Genomic DNA, 18,808 nt, shown 5'->3' on the forward strand with positions numbered 1-18,808 from the left:
CAAGCTGCGTGCCTCTTCTTTTTGGATACTGACATGAATTTTGCTTGTAGCTTCTGACATAATACTATTTTTCAATATCTTTCTCATCCATTATTGTCCCTCATAGTACTATCTTCCTTAACTTTCAATTTCTTTCAAAATTTGATTTTCTAAAGAGAAATATTTGTCATTGAGGAATCCTTTAAGGAGTTCTTCATGTTCAAAACTGAAGGGTATATATCAGAGATTAGAGGTGGGCATGTAACGGTTACTTTATATCATTAAGGGCTCATCTCCATGAACCCAAAGGAGCTCAGGGAAACAATGACAGTTGGGAGAACCCCAACGACCTTATCAGACCAAACGGAACCCCTGACGTGGCTCTTCCCTGGGCGATCCCAGGGGAGTCTCAGCCCATGGTCCCAGGATGGCACCCATCAATCTGACCCCTCAGTCAACCAATGGGAGGTCATTATGGCCTTTGGGGATGTGGGAGTCAGGAATGTCAGGAAGAGCCTTCTGCAATTGTGCAAGATTTATTGTGGGATGTTCAGAGGGAGGATCAAGGGTGAGGAAAGGGAGGGATCAAAGAGGGCTGGTGAGGAACAAGCAAGGGAAAACAACGGAAAAAGGGAAAAAAAAGGATCAGTCATGAGTATAGTGGGCTGGCCAGCACTGTTGTTCTGGCCATTCCCTAGACCTGGTCACCATAGTCTGTCCTGTCTTCTCATTACAATCCATTTCTAACTATTTTCCCAGGTGCAGGAATCTCTGTCCTGTGCACATGTGTGCCTCTGGATTTGAGTGCAGCAGCTGGAGTGGGACCAGGGGTCTCAGGGACCTGCGTGTCTATGGTGGCAGCAACTGGAGAGACCACAGAATGTGTTCGTTAACGGTGTGCAGGTGTGTATGTCAGTCTGTAACCATTGGCGTGCCTCAAGCTGGACTAGCCAGTGAGTAGGATAAAAGGCTCAGCAGCTGGGCATCAGAGCAGCCATAAGTCTGTGCTGGAATCTGGAGAGACCAGGGAGTCTGAGAGTTGACTACCTGAGGGACCAGGGGGTCTATAACAGGTACTGGAGAGACCATGGAGTCTGGGATGGGCTACTGAAGGGTTCATAGATCTGAACCAGCTAGTAGAGCATGCGGTGTACGTGTGCATGTGTCTACACGTGAGAGAGCTCGGGGACCAGGGTGTCCAGGGCCAGCTACTGAACAAGCTGAGTGTGCAAGGATGGTTACTGGAGGGATTTATAGTGTGTGTGCCCGTTTGTGCATGCAGGCTAGCATACCAGCGACTAGAGTGGGACTGTGGCCTCGGAGGCTCCTATGTCCAGATGCCAGCAACTGGTGAGGCTGGGATCCAGGGCAGCTACTGGGCAGCCTGGGTGCCTGAGCTCAGCTGCTGGAGGGATGCAAGTTGTATGCGTACATTTTTCACTAACGTCCTTTCATCCTGATTAGCCAGAAAGGAGAACAGGATAAGTTCATTCGTGCTGTTTATGTGTGCGTGAGTGCTGTGTTTTCTCTCTGTGTCAATCTTTGTGGTCAGCGGTGTATGAGCGGTGTATGTGCGCATGTCCTGTGTGCATGGGTGTCTATTGGGAAGCTGGACCTGGGAGCATGGAGCTGTAGCAGCTTCCCCCTGTCAGGCTGACGAATAAGCCAACTCCTCACACTAACATCTGAGAACAGTGCATTCCAAGTAGGATTAGCAAAAACCCTTAAAGCACTGTTAAATGAACAGGAAATTTATCATAGGCTTCAATACGAGTGGATTCCAGCCAGGAAAGAGCATAAACCTTTTGAGAATCAAATAATTTTTAAAAGTACTTTTTTTTTTTTTTAAAACATCTGTCTTTGAAAATCTACCACCTGTTCAAAATGTGCAGTCTCTCACATTTACACCCTGGACTGTTAATGCTATTTTGGGCTTTACTCTCCTCTCACACTTGTTTAACAAGCTATATATAATAGAATAATTCTTGATTTATACCAGCATATGTGAGAAAAGAATCAGTTCCCAAATGTTTTCTATTAACTAAATAACAGAAAGTGTATACTAATTAAACAGGGCAAGTTAATAATAGGAGCTTTAGTTATCTGTGGTTTTAACAAGAAGGCTGGTATTATTCATACTGTGTTTATGCCATATGAATACTACTAGTGTTCTCAGGTGTCCCAAGCCATATAAGATATTTTCTAAAGAATAGATAGGGAAATGTGATCACCTTGTGTACAGCAAGGATTAAAAAATCATTTCCGTTCCTTGTCTGCAAAACCTGAGAATTCGTTACTGAATCATAGATGCATAGAATAACTCAAGTTGGAAGGGACCCATAAGGATCACAGAGTCCAACTCTCTGCTTCTCGCAGAACTACCTAAAGCTAAACCTTATGACTAAGAGCATTGTCCAGATGCTCCTTGAATTCTAACAAGCTCGGTGCCATGACCATTTCCCTGGGGAGCCTGTTCCAGTGACTAACCAATCCTCGAATGTGTTGACATTGTTCAATATATCTGTAGGGGGTAAATTTAAACATGGAAACTCAAATTATTTATTCATCATTTTACAGTGTTGCATATTGCAACATTTGGTTTGTCTTTACTGACAGTTTTAAGAGATACTTCCCTCACTCTCTCTTCATGCACTACACATGTATGCGTCTCAAAGATTATGGTAGTTCTAATGATTATTTTAGTTCCTTACTTTAGTATATAAAGTGTCAGCCTAATTGCAGACATTTCTGGAGGCTTCCTTTTTCTGTCAATATGTCAGAATCTCAGAATGTCAGGAAAAATAATTCCTAGTTATAGAACCTCAGAAATACAGTCCAGAGCAACTGTTTTGTTTAAAGTTTCTGTTTATATCATGATTTTAAATATATATTTTTGTCTGTGTGTGTATATATATACTTTTCCATGACTGGGAGTAACTTTGCATGGAACAGTGATAAATCTGCAGTTGCAACTTTGAAGTGCTTGAAGTATAGAATGTAAGAATGGACAATTGCTAAGTGGAGTCCTAGAAGCAATAAATAGAGTCTTTCACTTTGTATTATCTTAATTTAAATTCCTGCAAAAGATTTCATGAATATTTTATTGAAAATAATTTCTTATTTCAATGTCTCTGTTTTTCAAGATAGCATGAGTACATTGAATTGTTTTGGTTACGTTCAATGTGTTTGTATTTTATTTGCTTCTTACATTATTAAAAATATATTTTTGGGTGCTACATTTACAAGTTATGTGTCTAGTAAGAAGTTTTGCATATTTGTATAACAAGGAGAGTTAATATTTTCATTACTGTAGCAACTTAAAGTTCCATATTTATTAAAATTTGATATTAATTAAGAAATTAATTATCCATTAAAGTCCAGAAAGTTGTTCTCAAACTTCAAAAGAAGTGTCATCTCTAATGTCTCTTGAGACTGAAAATGTAAAAAATATTCATTACACAAGTCTCCTCGAAATTTAAAAAAGCAACAATCTTGAGTGTAAATTTCTGAGCTGAAGAAACCGCTGAAGGAACTCTTCTTTAATTGCAACAGCAGCACTTGTTCCAACCCTCTCAAATGTTCAGGTAATTCCCCAGTAGAGACGTTAACTGAGAAGATCAGATCACATTACCAATAAGCAGCTTCCTATATCACAACCCACAATTCCTCACCTTTAGTCTGTCTATCCTCCTCACCAAAAGCAGTCTAAGTGCCGTAGCACAGATCTCAGCGGTGTGTAATTTAATCCTAGGAAGGCACACTCAGGCAGGTTTGGCACACAGCACGGGAGGAAGGAGCGGGAGGTGGATCCAGTCAGCTCTAACGGGAATCCAAAACATAGTGTGAGAAGTTGCCTGCTGAGCAGGAAATCTCACAGGTAGGGCAAGAAGATTTGTGTCTGGCTTCCTATTTGACTCATGCACAGGGAGCATGAGTGATCAATAGTGCTGCCATCAGGACGTGCAAACTAATGCAAGGCAATTAACGTGAGGGTTGGCATGGGAGGGGGTGGATGAGGGCCCAGAGCTGCTACTCAACATTGCTGAAGCCAGTGCAGAGGCGGTGGTGAGGTGCCAAGGGATGGTGTCCCCTGCAGGTGGGGAATGTTGTCCCCTATGGCACGTCAGAATCCAGACTGCACTCCCAGGGAAGTGCCAGGTAGTGGCAGAGTATATAGATTTTTATTACCAAGAGCGTATAGGTACATACTGCTGAAGGAAGTATATCAGCCACTGTATTTACTTAAATTTAGATTTAGAATGAAGCATTTGGAACCAGAAGGGGTCTCCTGAAGCATGAAGACCAGCCCCAGCTGCTAAAGCAGGCAGCTGCTTCATCATGATTCCTTTAACTATCTTCAAGATAGAGCTTAATCAGCTTATTACGTTTGAATTCCCCCTCCGTCCCCTGCCCCTAGTGTCACTCCTCTGATGGTTAGAAGTGTTATAATTTACAGCCTAATTTAATTTATGGGCAGTTTATATTCATCATGTTCTTGTGTCAACATCATCCTTTACCTTAAATAGGGCGCTTTTTTTCTCCCTGAAGTTTATGTATGTAATGTAGGTTGTGGGAAAGTGATTTATCTCCTCAGTTATATCTTCTCTTACCCTTTGTTTTGCAGGCAAAAGAAGGAAACCCATTTTTCTTCTTCAAAATAGGCATCCTGTTCCCCACATGTTCCTAGAAGCATTATTGTGTCAAATCTACTTCAGTATGAATAAATCTTTTGCAAACATGAGTGACCAGTACTGTATATATGAGCAATGCTTTTTACATAAACATATTTTCTCACTTGTCTCTTCTGAAAATGCCTTTCCTGGATGCAGTCTGTGATGTCTTTTGTCTTTTTCTTTTTTCATATTCTGATCTACCAGCATACCCAGATTTGTTCTTCATTAATTGTAAATGATCTTGTGCTTGTCCTTATTTGAACAGCATCCAATATTTTTTTAGACCATACCTCCACTGTTTTCAAAAATAGTTTGGATTCCAGCCTATTCTCTAGCACTCTTGCTGCCTTACTAGTGTTCTGCAACATGCCTGCCACTCTTAATTTCTTGTTACCTGAAACTTAAATATTGAAAAATATTACTGAAAAGTAGAGCATCAAACTAGATTGCTGTGGAAACCTGCCATTCTCATTGACAACCACTGTCTGAATGCAGCTTTCCTATCAGCTTTGCACCCGTTCTTTCTGAAAACTCAACCCTGACTCCTAAGTTTGTTTATGAAATGTCAAGTGAAACGATGTCAAAAGCCTTACTAACACCAAGATATTTGACATCCACTGTTCTTCCCATATTCACAATGCCTGCTACCCTGTCATAAAAGCAAGTAAGATTGGTCTGACACTACCTGACTTAGGCAGATCCACGTGCACTCTTACTCATCGCCTTGTCCTCTTGTAGGATTTTACCAAACTGCCTGATTATTTATGCCAGTACTTTTTTCTAGGAATTGAAGTTCAGCTACGGGTTTATAAATACCCAGATCTTTTCCTTTTTTTTTCTTTTAACAGATGGGGACCACATTTTTGCCTCTCATGTTACTGTTGAAAACTGCAAAGTCATTACATACAGTTTCTATTTCATCTTTACTGCCATTAAGGAAATAAACTAGCACCCAGAACAGTTACATTTAAAACCTGATGCAAAACTACTTCCCTGATAACAGCGGATGGTGGGAGAGGGAAGTTCAAAAACAGTAAAAGATTTATTCAAAGACAGACATTACAGAAATGAGACGAGTATGGCAAAACTTTTGTTATTTTCCTCAAAATTACTATCGAGAAAGAGTTTGTAGAAGAACATTGTTTCAAAACAGGTGCCAGCATTTATGTGTACGTGATGCAATCAGTGCAGCTCTGAAAATGCTATCTATAAATGAAAATGTTAACAGTGTCGGGAAAAGATTAACAAAACCTAAATATTACTACTCAAAGACACAAAATTTGACCAATACATCAGGGAGTACAATATAAAAATATTCTTATGCTCAAAATAAGAAAGATAAGGTAAAGGTGCATGTTATAGATTATTAATCACAAAGTCCTGAGAAGAAGTCATGAGAAATAGATAGGAAATCAGACACAATCATATGGTTGTGGAGACTTATATCTTGCTTCACAGATGTGAGGGGCGATTGGTTAGGCTTAGTGTAGTACAACACATATCAAGTCGGTCAACAACTGCCGTAATCACTAGAAAATAGACTGCTAGAGTACAGTACAGTACAGTACAGGTGAAAATGTAGAAAAACAGATAGTAGGATCAAGAGCTTTCTGAAATGTCTCTGTGGACTTATGTCTCAAAACACTCTTTGCAAGTGAGATATTCTTTTATTCAGAGAACTAACAACTATATATAGTGAAGACTTTTAGAGCAGCTAAAATCCACCTTTCAACTCCCAGCCCTAGGATCCTTATATTTGGTGTTAACGAGTCACTGGATAAAATCCACAAATAAGGCTAAGTAGGAATTAGGATCCATGATTCACTGTCCCTTTGAAAAAATTCAAACTACTTTACCAACTAATACTGTCTCTGGCTTGGTGAATTTTAAATTCACTTCTTTCCTTATGGTATTGCAAAGGAGAAATCATGTTTTATCAAAGGCATAGGACAGGACTGGACTTTGAATTTTCTTTCTTGAGAGGAAAAGCTGAATTTGCTGTTTCTTGGGGAGATGAACTAACAACAGTCATCTATGAAAGGTTGACGCCATATAAATAATTTTTATGGAAAGCACTGGCTGCAATTAGCATCTACATGTACTACTTGTGCTCAGGTCATTCCCCTCAAGAAACCTGGGGCATGAAACCCTGCTATGTGGATCTATTTCTAAACAGGTTTAGGTGTGAGGTAAATTGTTGTGCTGTGCAGAAAAGGGCAATGCTGAGTATTGACGTGGGGAGCTCGGAGCTGATGGCAGCTGAACAGAGGTTTTCTGGTTTGGAACTTGCGTTTATTATTGCAATTACATTTAAAAAGTCAGATTGTATGTAACTTTTAGTGGAGAAATATTTGCCCTTCACTTACTTTTTCCTATGTATAAACTGTTTAAGGTTGCCTGCAATCAACAGAGTTCACCAGTCTTGATGTAAGATTTCTGTCGCACTAATAAATTAATTTAGGCCAGCTGTCTTTGTGTGACTGTCTGTACCAGCAACTGGAGTGGGGCAGCTGCGTTGGGGGCCCATATGTCTGGGAGGGACTGGGATGCAGGAGCAGCTACTGGGAAGACTGAGTAAATGGAGCTGCTGGAGAGATTCACATTGGACACACACATATATATATATGTTTCTCAGCACCAGACCTCTGTCCTGTCCAGATAAAGAGGGGAGCAGAATGAGGCTGTTGGTGCTCCCTGTGTTTGTGTGGGTGCTCTGCATATCTGTCTGACCCTTGGTCGACCATGTATATATGTATGTATGTATATGTCGTATATATAGGTGTTCCGTGTGTGTGCACCTGCTGGGAACACATCTTCAGCCTCACCACTGTTTGGACCTGGGGACACAGAGTGGATCTCAGGCTGTTGGATCCAACATGATACATTTTCCTCTAACAGTTCTCAAAGCTGAAATTCCTCTTAAAAGCTGCCTGCAAAAAGAAGACATAAGGAAAACATTGTAATGAAATAATGTTGCTTATTGCTTGGTTTTTAAACTGTTTTTCTTTTTAATAAGTCAATTAATTGTGGTTACATTGCCCGGCTAACCATGGTGTCCCCTAAGGCAAAGAAAATAACTTAATGTAGCTAAAATAATGGTGCCTCAACCCTGGATTTGCATTAACAGAGAGCTGTTAAAATTTATTTTGTTCCTTATTTTTCTAGACCAGTAATTTTTGGAACCGAATATTACTTGGCACCCAACAAAAACATATCATCTGTTTCTTTCAAGCCCATCTTAAAGACCTTCTGTGCCTTTGTAATGCAAGGAGGGAGAGAAACAGTCCTTCATTTAGCTTGTTTTTCAGCTGCATAAGTCAGTTGGACTTGTAGTGATTTTTTATTGATCAAGAAAGCCAATAGTTTGGGGTTTTTTTTAATTGTGCTAATGAAAAATTAGATTTTGCTAAATTTTCCATGATATTTTTTTCTATGTTGCACAGATTTAATAAAATTAAAGTAAAAGTCAGATAATTTGCTAGTCTGCTTCTACTATTTTGAAATATATTGTTGTTAAACCAATATGTATCATCTGATTGATTTTTTTCCCCAGTAGATGAAGGAAAATTCTTAATGATATATCACACCGCAACTGAAATATTGCAGGTCAGTTTGATCATTCTTCACGCCATTTTAATTTGTCCATGCTATGATCACAATAGATTATTTGAGAAGAGTGGACACTGCATGGAGTCCTCTAAGCAAACTCAGATCTCAAGGATGTCACAAACAATTTGGAAGCCTGAGAGAAGCAGCACTCTAACAAGAGCTCAAGGAATAGTGTATTATTACAGTGTATTATTCAAATGAAATTGGTTTTTGGTACACCCAGACACCTTCACAGAGCTGCTTGAAGAAAGGCGGTGATGTCTCAACAGTCTGGAAGAATGGAGAACTTCTCCAAAGGGAAGTTCTTAAAACCATCCCACGTGTTTTATGTCTCCTTCTGCAAACTATTGGTAAGGGCTTTTGGCAGGTTCAGAAAGATATGGCCTTCAAGGATTTCTGGATTCTTTGTTAACATAATCACTGAGGCAGTCTTGAAATGCCAGTCTTGGCTCGCTTCAAATTACCCCTGAGAAATAAAGTGTTGGCAACAGCCTACTTAAACAAGATTTTCCTTTATGATGCCTATTTGGTAGACCAATTCCCACCTATAAAAATGCTCTTAAGTAGCTTTTCACATCACCTTATCAAATGGTTTTTCTAAGGGAAATTATGATAGTTCCCTACTGACTTTTTTCCTGGATGTACGTCATCTGCATAGAAGGTGGGCTACGCAGAACAAGCTGGTTGTAGGGACAACCAACCACTGGAATTACTGAAAGTCCTTGTATTATAGTAATTCAGACTGTACAAACTACCAAAATTGGTTGAGAGAGGGAATAAAATCCAGAGGTCCACTCAATAATGCTGCAATGGTAACACCAGCACTAGAGCTCTGACTACCTCTGTTTCATTGAAGGTTAAAGGCCTTATTTTTACCATTATAAATCAGTGTCAGGTCTTAAATTATTTCCTTTCTGCAAATATTTTTCTTTTTTTTTTTTTTTTTTTTTCCAGAGTGGACATCACACACACTGTTTTTTGTTCTTCACATTACTTAATACAACCTGCTGTAACAGAGGATGAGCTTGTTGTGGGCAACAAGTGCCCATGAAATAAAAATCAGCACAAATACACTTAGGAACAAATGACTGACTGGAAGAAAAGAAATTAAAAGCAAAAAAAGTGAAAAGCAGAAGAAAAGGATAAAAAGATCTGAAATGTGCGGCAAAATAGGAAAAAGGAGAAAACCAAGGATAGCCGAAGGGATTTTTTTTCCTTTTTTTTTTTTAAAGGTCATTTTTAAACAAGGTATGTTCCCGTCAATGCTTTAAAGTCTGCCTTCCGAGAATTGCAGCTTCTATGAGCTTCTTTGCCACACCCTGAACTCAGTAGTTCATATATTTTAGACCACAGAGAATTGAAATGGGCAAAATTTTTGTCTCGTTTTAGTAATGGCTTTGGGTGCACCTATGTAGTGATTTAGGATTCAGGATGACGGAGACATTCTTTCCAGCTGCATGCTTTTTTTATGTCTGTGTTGCAGCATTGTAACATTAGCTCAATGGCACCAGTGATGTGCTCCAAGTGGTTTCCCTCTTGGTGAAATCAGAAAGCAGATCACTCAGATGCCCAGTGGATCCAAGGTCCTCCAACAGTTAAGTGACAGTTCATGCATCAAAATCATTGCTAGTAAAGATGCAGTGTGGACGAATGATAATAAAACCATAACAGATTGTGCCAAATCAGCCCCTAGTCCTCCTTACTAGATTTCTAATCAGTCAGTAATGTAGGCTCACCAATTGAAGAGTCCAGTGTTGGCAAGGTCCCTATTTATCTCTGTTTATATATCTCTGTATTATCTCTGTATTATGAAATCGTACTTTTAAGTTCCTTGAGATTAAAAAAGTTAATATGTTACATCAGAAAGTTTTTTCAAAGAAGAGAAGACTCAGACATCTCTGCAGTATCATCAATAGCCTAGTGACTAGGCTTTACAAGGGATGTCACAGGTTCAGTTCCAGTTATGGATGAGGTGGTGCTGGGACCTGATTATAGATTTTCCATACTCCATAAAGTGCCTAACCATTAAACTTCTGGGATTCTGTTCTTTGAATACCCTCAGAAACTGAGAACATTTTGTTAGGGAAAATGTGACTGAAAACTAAATATTCCAGTAGAGAAATTTCACTACGAAGTATTTAACACACTCTTCCTCAGTGGATGAAAATCCAAAACCTAGGCCTAAGCTGAAAATGTATTTATTAATTTTTCATAATTGATTCAGATTTCAGTTATTTTTCATGTTACTTTTATCACTTAAGAGTATTAGCATATTCTGATTTCTCAGGATAAATTTCTACATAATTATCCTTCCCTGGTCCAAAAACTTAATAGTCTTATGTACTGTATACATGTACCCAATTTACTTTTTTGGCTCATCTGAGCAGTTCATGATCCCATTGTATCACAGGTTATTGTTCATAAACAAACCTTAATTACCTCATTTTTCAAACCAGTATTGCATTTAAGCCGGAGATACTAGTTGATATCCATCTTCTGTGTTTTGTTCAGCTCCTCTCTCTTAAAAAAAGTATTTTGTTAACTTAGTTACATGTCAGATTTTATACAAATCTGAAGAGTTATTTTTGCAAAAAATGTGTGAGCGTTTGAGTGTTTTCTTTACATATTGAGAAAGAACTTTCTCAGTGAACAACAACACTTTTCTACTGTCTGCTTTAAATGGGTGTGTCAAGGGTTGCTACACACAGCCATAATAAACTCATTTTTTATTGTCCATGGCAATATAGATATAGTCTATTTTATCTGTAAATAAAATACAGTAAATCTGTTTCCAAACAATTTTCTTTTATTCATATGTATTTAAAGGAATCAAGCAGATAATTGGTTATTGACTTTTTAATCTCCCAGAATCCCTGGACGAGGTTTGGTGCACCTTCACGAGGAGGTTGTCTACCTGCTCGAGCCAGGTGGCCCTGCCCAGGCGCTGGCAGCAGGGGGAGGATGTGGGGAGGCCTCCGTGAGGAGTGGTTGGCCAGGGTTGCCCCGAGCCGGACACAGTCAGTACCAGCCGGCTCCAAGCCACCGACCCCGGGGCACGGCTGAGACTCTCAGACAAGATAATGGCATCTTAGGGAAAATGTATTTGAAGAGAGAGAGGACGAGGGAACAAAAGCAGTGCAAAACATCATAAAGGACGCCAAAGTCAGAGGAGGGGGAGGAGCAGTTGCTCCATGGCAGAGCAGGTATTCCCTGCCACCCATGGAGGACCTCCACTAGAGAAGGTTTTCCTGAAGCACTTCAGCCCATGGAAGAACTCACACCGGAGCAGAGGAAAGGTGAGAGAAGAAGGGAATAGCAGAGAGAAACTGCTAAGTACCGACCATACGGTTCCCTTCCCCACTTTTTTCCTTGCTGAAGGGACCGAGTATAATCTGAGGTGATAAACAAGGGAGTCTGGAGTGAAGGAGTGAAGTTAAGCCTGGGAATGGTGGAAGGAAAGGGTTTGTTTCAATGTTTGTCTTTTTGTTTCCCACTTCTTCCATCAGTAATTAAGTATCTACTTTGACTGAAAATAAATATTTTCCCAAGTCAAATCTGTTTTGCCCACAACAGTAATTGGTAAGCAGTTTCCTTGTCTTTATGTTGATCTAATGAGGTTTCTCATTCCTGTTCTTCCTATTTTCCCTTTATGGGGTGAGAAAGCAGCTAGGTGTGAGTTTGGCTGCTAGCCCAGGCTAACCCACCACATTGGTTCACCAAGTTACATATATGAACACGAGAACACAGTGAACCTGGAGAACCATGTGAACATGCTCAATAGCTGCAAGTTGTTTTACATCAGGGGAGAGGTGAAAGCTTTAGTCTTGAGAATTTGCCAGCCTTCATGGCCCTGGAGGAACCCTCTTCCACCACCTCCGGTCTCAGCTGTCCTCATCAGAGGACTGAATATTGTCTTCCTCCCAGTGACTGACCGTGACTGCCTTTAGCATCAAAAAGCAGATGCTGTAGCCAGGGGAGGTGCTGTAGAGGGAAACATGACATTGTGCAAAAATAGTCTGCATATTCAGCTTTTGAGACCGTACAGGTTTGAAAGCCCATGAATCATCCACATTCTAAACCAAATCTCCCAAGTCCCCCCAAATGCAATGGACCTGTCAATTTATGTCAAAGTACCGTACTGTAACAGAAAATACGACCAAAAGGCTTAGGCTAATCCTTTAAGAAAAATCAATAAAGAAAATTTCATATATAGCGTTTTTAGAATCTTTGAGATGCACGTCCCATTTTTCATCCTCAGTATAAATAGCTTTTTTGCTGTTGGTGTCCTACCAAAATGTTTCATGTTTACCTTTAAACCTGTACTTTTGCTCAAAGAGACGCCTTGGCTTACTTCACTGATTCTTAGAGTACTTAGATCACCACAAAAGTCATAACACGGAGTGTAAGTTGTGATTTCAATGGTTATTTTATATCTCATTTAAAACAGTCCAAGGTAAATGCAAGTTCCTCAGACATTCTATACAGTCCTTTTGAGTATTTCAGTATGTAAATTTTCAACAGCTTTCTCAAAACAGCTCACTAGAGGCTCAATGAAATAAAGGCCAATAAATGTCTTCGACAATGATGGAATTTAGAGCTGTGAAGGGATACAGTAATTTACTAGGTTTGTTGTACATTTATTTACAGTTCTATGAAGCTTTCACCTAACTTAATATTGACTTTAATTGCATCTGAAGGACAAGTTCTTTGGAAGCTGTGTTGAAGAAGAAAAGATAGATGCTGTATGCAAGATCAAGTTCAGCAGTGGCTTAAATAATGGAGTTAATATACGTATTCCAGTGAAATAACTTATCTTACACCAATACGACTGTTACTGGGTTTGCTAAGCAAGTGTAATTCACCTAAATTTGGTGCTCTTTGAGTAGTAAATATAGTTTTGTTGTACTGTAACTTCCACTGAATCTCAGAGAGTATGCATTTGCTTGTAATAGCTATTGGTTTAAGATTGCAGGGTGATGTTAACTTTTTCCATTATTTTTTTTCTCTTTTTTCCCAGTATAATTGGTTCCCTACTTTATCCTTGCAGCATGAAATTCATAGAAAAATCTGGTATAGGTGATACAAACTGATTTAATGTGAAAATATATATAGACATAGACATCAATGAAACGTTAGTTAGAATAATGGCTGTTTTCCAGTTCAACTTACCTATTGAAGAAAATTTATCATCACATTAGATAAGTTATATATGGCTTTTTGACTCAGTTTTTGAAAGTAAATGGAGATTACCCAGCCTTTCTAGGTGACCAATTCAATTTCCATTACTTTTCCAGTCTTTTTTTTTTCCCTGTATGTGGAGTCAGAACCTTCCAACTTTGCATTTGTATCCGTTTCTCCTTGCTACATCATCTGGTAGTACCAGGAAGAGTTTGTTCTACCACCCCTCCACATTCCCTCAAGTAATTGTAAATTGCCATTAGAGCCATTCTGAACCTTTTTGCCAGAAGAGACTCGGTTGCCTTAGAGTCTCCTCATAGTTTACGTGCCCTGGTCTCCTGACCATGTTGATAACCCTCCTTTGAACTGTCTCCAGTTTCTCCACACTGTTCTTGAATTGTCAGTCCAAAACTGAACAGATATATCTCTGTCTGTACATCTATCTGTACCTCAGGCGTGGCCTCATGCATTGTAGGACTCTATCCTTGAAAGTTCTGGCTCCATCACACTTCCAAATTTCTGTGTCCCCTACATTTATCTGCCTTTCTCCTCCTTCTCCTCTATCTCTGTTTCCTCAAAGCAGGACACCAGCTCAATATTCCCTGGTGTTCGTATTGTCCTAATATACTTCTTACAATCATCAAGCTCCAGCCTCGACCCCATGCTTTCATTCCCAGTCTTCTACTTTCCTAGTCCAGTGCCCCCCACACCTTTTCTGTCTTTCCATCAGTCCTCTATCATGGACTTTCAACTCAAAGAACAAGTTCAGTCACAGGCCAAGGTTTTTGATACCCCACAGTAACTTATTACTTCTCTCAGGAATTAAATTCCTGGAGTCCTGGGAGTTGGACTTGCTGATCCTTATGGGTCTTTTCCAACTCAAGATATTCTATGATCCTTTGAAATTCAGGGTATCAGCTGTTTTTACCAGAGCCTGTAGCAACCGGTCAAGGGGCAGTGGTTTTAAACAGAGAGACGGTAGTGTGAGATTGAACATAAGGAAGAAATTTTTTACAATAAGGGTGGTGAGACACTGAAATAGGTTGCCCAGAGAAGTTGTGGATGCCCCATCCCTGGAAGTGTTCAAGGCCAGGTTGGATGGGGCTTTGAGCAAGCTGATCTAGTGAATGATATCCATGCCCATGGCAGGGGGTTGGACAAGATGATCTTCAAAGGTCCTTTCCAGCCCAAACTTTTCTATGATTTTGTGATTTTAAGCCTTCTGGAGTACCTCAACTCCTGTGAAGGACTAAGACAAATATGAACCCGACAGTATCCCAAAATGGATGATAAAAGGCTCTTAAAATCAAAAATGAAAAGGACAAACAGTACAGAAAGAAATTCTGTGGGGTCCAGTGTGAAACTGGTTGGTCAAAGTGGCTATTTTTTTCTCAGATAAAAACATATGTTCAATTACTAGAAAGGAGCTTTATATTGCGTATGTTAACATCGTAAGGTAAAAATTAATATCACAAGCTAGAAATCAGAAAATACTAAAAGGTCCTGAGATGCCAAACTAACAGTCAATCAGACTCTTACTAAGAAGTTATAAGTTAAATAGGTCTCATAAGTCTATTTGTCTAATGTTTTGTAAGAAAAATATCTCAAAAGGCTTGATTTGCATTTTACTTCTCGCAGCCTGTTGCCTCTATCTGAAATTTTCCTGATTTTCATTATCTGGAAGACACAATTTACTCCTGTTATTCACTTTCATTTATCTTCTCCAGTACGGTCACATTTACAGCCTGATCCAAAACCTGCTGAATCCAGCGAGAAGACATCCAGTCATCGTGAGGGACTTTGATCTAGGCATTAGTTTTTTTGTTTTTGCTAACTTTAAAGTTATTACTAGCAGAATGGCTCCAATTTTGTCTTTCATTCTGCCAGTATATCTCTGTAGGGAGTATTATTGAAAAGCTGCTTCCAATGACCTATGAGTGAAGAAAGACTTTTTTTTTTTTCAGACAACATGCTGTTGCTCACAATCCTGCAAGTCTATTACAGGGGAGCTGTTGTAAATAAACTCCTGTAATCCAATCTCACCAAGACTAGAAACTGAAGAGAACATGCATAACCAAGTATGAAAAATACATTAGTTGTTTCAGTGTCCAGTGAAGTATTATTTCATCAGAATATCAAGTCAGTTAAAAATAGTGATCAGTTGGATATACGGGTGCAATTTGAGTATTAGCTTCTAATCCTAATCTTTCTTCAGCTTTTCAAACCTCTATGAGTTGTGAAAGGAAAATTTGTAAAAAAAAAATTTGCACTGAGTAACTTCCACTCCAAATGTTGTTGGCAGGGCAATTGGATCATTATATCATCTCAGGGCTGATGGAGTTTCATGGTGCCAAGAAACTGTCTCAGCTGATTTATCTTCCTGAAAAGTTTGCACATTATTTTCATTTTTTTTCAAAATATTTAAATAACTGGGGGTTAGGCCACTAGAAAAAAACGTGTAGCACATACCTTCAAAGAATCATAAAATCATAGAATCATAGATTAGCCCAGGTTGGAAGGGACCTTCAAAGATCATTTGGGCCAATCTTTTGTGGGAAGAGGAGCCTAGATGAGATTATCTATCACCCTGTCTAATTGTATCTTGAGATGGGGACTCTATCGCATCCCTGTGGAGGTTGTTCCAGTGAATGATTGCCCTTACTGTAAAAAATATCTTTCTTACGTAGAGACAAAATATCTCCCAGTGCAACCTGTAAATGTTGTACCTTGTCTTCTCCATGTCATGCCTTGTGAAGAGAGAGCCTGTGTCCTCTTTGTAGCCACCCTTTAAGTACTGGAATACTGTAATGAGGTCCCCACTGAGACATCTCTTTTCTAGGGAGAAAAGACCTGACTCCGTCAGTCTTTCCTTACAGGGCAGGTTCTCCAGACCTTCGATCATCTTTGTGGCCCTCCTTTGGACCCTCTCCAGTCTGTTTGCATCTTTCTTGAATTGTTGGGACCAGAATTGGACACAGTACTCCATGTGTGGCCTGCTAGTAACGCCCTGTGAATGCAGCCCAGGATCTGATTTGCCTTTGTTGGGGCAGTGGTACACTGCTGACTCATGTTAAGCTTGCTGTCCCCTCAGGTCCCTTTCAGCAAGGTTCCTCCGCAACCACCTAGATCATGGCCTGTTCAGTTATCCTGTCCCAACTACAGGAATTTGCACTTGTTTTGTTAAACTTCATGCTGCTCTTGCTAGCCCGCTCTTCCAACCTGTCCAGGTCTCTCTCTAAGATGTCTCTCCTTTCTGATGTGTTCAACTCACCACCCAGTTTGGTTTTATCAGTGAACTTGGTGAGGGTGCTTTCAATCCCATAGTCCAGGTCATTTATGAAGATGTTGAACAGTGTGGGGCCAGTATCAATCCCTGGAGGACTACGCTTGCAACAGGCTGCCAGCCTGAGTAAAAAACATTGATCATTACCCTCTGAATGTGACCTGATAGCCAATTTCCTACTCATCTCAAAGACCATCCATCCAATCTGTATCTTGACAGAATAGATTTTGGCCAAATTACTCTTCTATAAGAGTAAAGGAAAAGGGAGGAGAATTATAGATGATTAAAGATTACACATAGTAAAAAATATCCCCCACATCTTGTATTAAAAGCACATTAATATTTCCTAATAAAGCATGCTCAGATTAGGCAAAATTAAAAAACCAAGTTGTTCATGCAACCTTAATTCTGTTCCCTTGGAAATACGAATTGTAATGGTTTGTCTAATGAGACATAAGAAATGTATAGCAGAACCAGCCATGTGAGGATTTAGTGGAAAGGCTGTTTGTAAAGCACTTGTGGTGCATGACACAGTGTTTGCATCTGAGTTATCTGGAATCGGTTAGTTTTGTTAGATTTTAAAAATTTTATTTAATTAAAATTTACATTTTAATACTATTAAAAATTACAAAAAAATCTTATTCTTTTCATTTACTTTCTGAAATTATTGAAGGGTATATTTTTTTTTTCACTGGCAAAAAATGTGAACTCCTTTCCCTTCTTTACCTCCTTCCCAATTACCCTTAGGTAGTATATAGCTCTCCAGGGAGTCACTCCTACATCTAAAATAGTTCAACGCCTTCCCTAAGAAATGGAAAGAATAGGATACTTGTCATCCTAGAAACTTTTTCTATTCGCAGCTATGCTAGAGGTGCCCTTACACAAAATTTTCATCCTCAATGTCGATATACTTAGTCATTCTTCTACCCACTGTTGCAAGACCCAAGTTATTTTTTAATGGATTATACTTCCTACTTCTCAGTAGAGACACTATTCAAAAATAATGTACTATGAAGTACTTAGAATTACTAGCAGTAAGCAAAAGATCCAAGAACAGGACTTGCTTTGCCTTAACCAATAATATCAAACAATGCAGTTTCTAGTTCTCACACTTCTTTTTATTTTGACAAACATATACTTTAGCATATATATTGAAATGGTAATTAACATGCAGTTAGCTCCTGTGTTTGAGTTTGGTTGGTTGACTTTTAGATTTAAAAGTCTTTGGAGTAAATGAAAATTATATCATTAATTTCAATGGACAAAGAGCCAACTTTCATAGAGTGGAGGAAAAAGCCAAGCCTGACAAAGGCAATAAAAATTTAAAGAAATCCTGCATGGTTGTTATGCTTTGTCTACTAGGCAGACAGAAGTAATTCCGCTGCTGTCAATTTGGCACTTTGGAAAAAGAAGGAAATATATTTTAATGAGTGTCTGTTAATGCTGTTAAACTAGAGATAGTAATCTGTACATAGAAATTGTATTATTTGGTAATTTTCATGATTTAAGTTCTGTTGCTCACTCACCATGCATGTTGCTTCCATAAGTATTTTTGACATGTGTCCAAGAGGAATGTGTTCTGGATATTCCCCTAAAACCAAATCAAAGTTTAATTTCCATTAAAGAGAATTAAACAAAAGTTAAAAAAACAAAACAAAACAAAACAAAACAAGAACAAAACACCAGAACACTTTATCCCCTTCCAGCAGAGCATGTAGTTATGGTGAATGTAAAAAAAGAAATAAGGATCTAATTGTCCAAATCATTGCTAAGGAATCCACACATACAGCGGCTCTGTTACTGCAAGAAAAAGCAGCATGCGCTGAAATTAATTTCTGCATGAAGCTGTTATACTAAATTGAGGTCAGATGTTGTTTGAAGGAGTGGGAAGAAACCTGATATTTACAGTAATTCAGATAGTCAGTAAAGACAGGTATTTTATTTAAAGAATATTAGTCATGCAAAATGTAAAGTAAAAATTTTTGAAAACCCCTATCGAGAAAATTGATGGTACATATTTACCATGAAATTTTGACTATTATAATACTAAATAAGCTATGTCAATACATACCTTATCCAATTCGCC

General features: G+C 39.0%; 1 long non-coding RNA gene across 1 annotated transcript in view; it reads left to right on the plus strand.

Annotated features, from left to right (window-relative positions):
- The first annotated feature begins 738 nt into the window (after positions 1-738).
- The window catches only part of LOC141748512 (uncharacterized), a 95,877-nt gene continuing 77,807 nt past the window's right edge, over positions 739-18,808 (plus strand). The window contains exon 1 of the long non-coding RNA XR_012589013.1: positions 739-882. This is a non-coding gene — a long non-coding RNA (uncharacterized LOC141748512). The remainder of the gene's footprint in view (positions 883-18,808) is intronic.

Source organism: Larus michahellis, chromosome 1 (genome assembly GCF_964199755.1).
Source record: "Larus michahellis chromosome 1, bLarMic1.1, whole genome shotgun sequence".
Taxonomy (NCBI): Eukaryota; Metazoa; Chordata; class Aves; order Charadriiformes; family Laridae; genus Larus; species Larus michahellis.